Below are 5246 nucleotides of genomic sequence, written 5' to 3'. Positions count from 1 at the left end.
GCAGTTCTAATCTGGAGTCCTGTCACTCTTGGTGAGATTTGATTCAGTGTCTGAACACGACTAGATCAGTTCTAATCTGGAGTCCTGTAACAGTTTGTGAGATTTGGTAAAGTGTCTGAACCCGACGAGATCAGTTCAAACCTGGAGTCCTGTTACTGTTGGTGAGATTTGATGAAGTACCTGTACCAGACGAGACCAGTTCCAATCTGGAGTCCTGTAACTGTTGGTGAGATTTGATTTATTATCTGAACCCGATTGGATCCGTTCTAATCTCGAGTCCTGTAACTGTTGGTGAGATTACAGTAAGTATCTGAACCCGACTGGATCAGTTCTAATCTCGATTCGAGTAACTATTGCTGAGATTTGATGAAGTGTCCAAACCCGGCTCGATCAGTTCCAAACTGAAGTGTTGTAACTTTTGGTGACATTTGATTCAGTATCTGAACCCGACTAGATAAATTCTAACCTGGAGCTCTGTAAATATTGGTGGGATTTCATTAATTGCCTTAACTCGACAAGATCAGTCCTATTCTGAAGCCCTGTAAATTTTGGTGAGATTTGATTAAGTATCTGAACCCGACTAGATCAGATCGAATCTGGAGCCCTTTAACTGTTGGCGAGATTTAACTAATTGTATGAACCCGACTAGATCAGTTCTAATCTGGAGTCCAGTAACTGTTCCTGAGATTTAATTTAGTATGTGAACCCGACTAGATCAGCTCTAATCTGGTGTCGTGTAACTATTGGTGAGATTTGTTCAATTGTCTGAACCCAACTAGATCAGTTCACACCTGGAGTCCTATAATCGTTGGTGCGATTCGATTAAGTATCTGAACCCGACAATATCAGTTCTAATCTGGAGTCCAGTAACTGTTGGTGAAATTTGATTAAGCATCTTAATCCGACTAAATAAGTTTTAACCTGGAGTCCTGTAACTGTTGTTGTGATTTGATTAGGTGTTTAAACCCGAATCGATAAACTCTAATCTGGAATCGTGTAACAGTTGTTGAGATTTGATTAAGTATCTGAACCGGACTAGATAAGTTCCAAACTGGCGTCATGTTACTGTTGGTAAGATTTGATGAAGTGTCTGAACCCGACGATGTCAGTTCTAATCTGGTGTCCTGTAAATGTTGGTGAGATTTGATAAAGTATCTGAAATCGACAAGACCATTTCTAATCTGGAGCTCATTAAATGTTGGTGGGATTTGATTAATTGCCTGAACCTGACAAGATCAGTTCTAATATGGAGACCTGTAACCTTTGCTGAGATTTCATTAAGTGCCGAATCCCGACAAGACCAGTTCTAAACTGGAGTCCTGCAACTGTTGGTGAGATTTGATTAAGTATCAGAACCCGAATAGATCAGTTCTAATATTGGATTCCTGTAACTGTTGGTGAGATTTGATTAAATTTCTGAACCCGACTAGATCAGTTCTAAACTGGAGTCCAGAAACTGTTGGTGAGACTTGATTAAGTATCTAAACCCGACGAGATCAGCTCTAACCTGGTGTCTTGAAACTGTCGTTGAGATTTGTTAAGTGCCTGAAGCCGACGAGATCATTTCAAACCTGGCGTCCAGTAACTGTTGGCGAGATTAGATTAAGTTTCTGAACCCGACTAGAACAGTTCTAATCTGGATTCCAGTAATTGTTGGTGAGATTTGATTCAGTATCTGAACCCGACCAGATGAATTCTAATCTGGAGCTCTGTAAATATTGGTGGGATTGCATTAATTGCCTTAACTCGACAAGATCAGTCCTAATCTGAAGCCCTGTAAATCTGGATTCCAGTAACTGTTGGTGAGATTTGGTTCAGTCACCGAAACCGAAGAGAACAGTTCAAACCTGTAGTCCTGCAACTGTCGGTAAGATTTGATTAAGTGTCTGAACCCGACCCGATCATTTCTAATCAGGAGCTCTATAACTGTTGCTGAGATTTGATTAACCATCTTAACCCGACTAAACAAGTTCAAACCTGGAGACCTGTAACTGTTGGTGTGATTTGATTAAGGGTTTAAACCCGAATCGTATGTTCTCATCTGGATTCGTGCAACTCTTGGTGAGATTTGATTAAGTATCTGGACCCGACTAGATCAGCACTAATCTCGATTTGTATAACTATTGGTGGGATTTGATTAAGTGTCCGAACCCGACTAGATCAGTTCATATCTGGAGCTCGATAATTGATGGTGAGATTTGACCAAGTTTCTGAACCAGACGAGATAAGTTCGAACCGAGAAACCAGTAACTGCAGGTGAGATTTGATTGAGTATCTGAACCCGACTACATTAGGTCTAATCTGGAGTCCTATAAAAGTCGCTGCGATTTGATTATGAATCTGATCCCGACCAGATTAGTTCTAATCTGGAGTCATGTTACTGTTGGTGAGATTTAATTAAGTATCTCATCCCGACTAGATAATTTCTAATCTGGAGTTCTGTTACTGGTGGTAAGGTTTGATTAAGTACCTCAACCCGACGAGATCAATTCTAATCTGGGGTCCTCCAACTGTTGGTGAGATTTGAATAAGTATCTCAACCCGACCAAATCAGTTCTAATCTGGAGTCCTGTAATTGTTGTTGAGATTTGATTAAGTGTCTGAACCCGACCAGATCAGTTCTAATCTGGACTCCTGTAACTGTTCATAATCTTTCATTATGTGCCTGAACCAGACGAGATCAGTTCTAATCTAGAGTCCTATAACTGCTGATGAAATTTAATTAACTGCCTGAAGCCGACTAGATTAACACTAATAATAAAAACGGAAAATACACGAAGTACTCAGCAAGTCACACTGAAAATACAGTCACACAGTTAAACAAGATTTACAACATGAATAGCAGGAGGTAGTTCCTTACCCGGGATCCCGACAGCAGCCAGAATCGGGTAGTATATCTTCTGTACGGCATGAACGGCCGCAAGTATCTGAAACTCAAGGAACATTCTTCTCCTCTCCTTAAAGCCGCTGCTCCCTGCTTTTGCTGAGGATGATGCTCTGACCGATGCCATTGAGTAATACCTTGAAATAAATCCCTGATTTAGAGCAGAGCGAAACCCTCCAGTTACTCAATTAGGAACAGTGGAGACTGACATTAATTACAGTCACTGAACAAACACATTCAGTTAACCCCTTTTAAACTCATCACCTTTTATATAACTAAATATAATTGTACAGAGGAACTGCCCCAGCACGATATACCAATATTAATAACAATGGGGAAGGAAAAACAATGTGAAACCCACATTCTGATTGCACTGATTGTCACCTTGATTTCTTCGACCTTGCTATCTCCCGTGGCTTCTCAACTTCCATTTTCCCGGTCACATACATTGACATATCAGACCAATAACCTGCATCCCTCACCATCCACATCTCCAGTTCCATTCAAAGCTCACTTCCTACTGTGTCCGCCGCTGGAAAAAGTATTATCTCGCGAAGTCATTTCGAGCGACACTTTAAAACTCCCAAATTACTCGCCTTTAGTTGTCCATTTCCCAGGATATTTCTCCAGTTATCGATCTGCTCAGCCACTCACTCATCTACACCTTGATGTCCTTAACCCCAGTAAAACCCTTACCCTCTTCCACGCTGGTCAGTCCCCTGGCACATCCCTCATCTTCTCTCCCTTAAGCCACAGAGTAACGAATTGGTTCAGCCATCCATTGACAGATCTGCCTCGACCAGATCAAAACCTATCGGGCCTTGTTCTCCTCTGCTAAAACATCCCACTACTCCATGATTATCCCGGGACACAAACATAACCCTTGTCTTCCTTTCTCCACTGCCAACCGTCTCGTTAAATTTCTCTCCTCCAACCCTCCACCCTCACCATTAACAACTGCAAGTAACTGGCGGGTTTCATTGTCACTATTCAGAACATCCATTCATCTGCCTCTGGGACATCCCCCTTACCCATCATGAAAAACCTCCCTCAAGGCTGCTCCATCAATTAACCCTGAACCTGGCCCTTTCTCTACTTTCTCTCCTTTCTAATTTCATACCCTCCCCCTGCTCATAATTCCCATGGGACCAAACTCCTGTTCTTGAGACCACTAAACGTCGGACCACCCAACTTCCTGGCCCTCAAGTGAACAGTTATTGTCAACGGTTTCCTCTGCTCAAATCCAAGCCCGCCTGTCCCGCAACTCCCTGTTTGAATCTCTCCAGTAAGATTGGCGCTCCAGCAGCAGGACTGAAACGGCCCGAATCAATGTTAAAAATGATATCTTATGTGACTGTGACCGTGAAGCACTCTTCCTCCTCAGCCTTCTCGACCTGCCTGCAGTCTTTGACAGGTTCGACCACACCCTCCTTCACCGACGCCTCCCCTCCGTTGTCGAGCTAATTTGGACGGCCCAAGTTTGGTTCCACTCTTGCCGATCCAATCATCTCCCGAGTATCTTCAGCAATGCATTCAATTCCCAATCCCGTGCCGATATATTTGGAGTCTCCCACGGATCTACACTTGCCCCCATCGCCCTCATATGCACGCTGCCTCTTGTTTAGATCATGCAAACACATGGGGTCAGCTCCCACATGTACGCGAATGACACCGAGCTCTGACTCACCACCAGCTCTCTCGACCCGTGAACGACCTCTGTCTTGGCAGACTGCATGTCCGAAATCGAGACTTGGATGACCCACAATTTACTCCGATTGAATATTGGAAAGACTGAAGCCATCGTCTTCGGCTCCTTCTGCAAACTCCGTACGCTCGCCAGCAATTCCATCCCGCTCTCTGTTCATTCTGTTAGGTTGGAATTGGATTATCCGCAATCTATTTGATGCTGGGATGAGCTTCCGACCGTATATCATCTCCATCATGAAGGCAGCCTTCTTCCGCCTCTGTAACATCACTTGTACCTAAATTCGCCTCAGCCACCTGCTCCAGGAACATTCATCTATGAAAATGTCACCTCCACACTCGAATATTCCAACGGTCTCCAGGCCGATCTCCCATCTTCCACTCTCCATGAACTCGAGCTCATTCATAACTTTGCTGAACATCATCCCTGTGCTCGCTGATCTACATTGGCTCCCAATCGCCGAAAGATTACAATTTAAAATTGTCATCCTTGTGTTTAAATCACTTTATAGCCTCACTTGCCCTTTCTCTGTAAACTGTTCAAGCCATACAACCCCCTGATAAATCTGTGTTCCACCATCTCCGACGTCTTGTGGACCACCCCTTCCAGGCTACCCACAAATGGGGGCTGAGCATTCAGTCGTCTTGGTCATAGGTT

Source organism: Heptranchias perlo, unplaced genomic scaffold (assembly GCF_035084215.1).
Source record: "Heptranchias perlo isolate sHepPer1 unplaced genomic scaffold, sHepPer1.hap1 HAP1_SCAFFOLD_44, whole genome shotgun sequence".
NCBI classification, from domain to species: domain Eukaryota; kingdom Metazoa; phylum Chordata; class Chondrichthyes; order Hexanchiformes; family Hexanchidae; genus Heptranchias; species Heptranchias perlo.
This window is presented reverse-complemented; position numbering follows the sequence as displayed.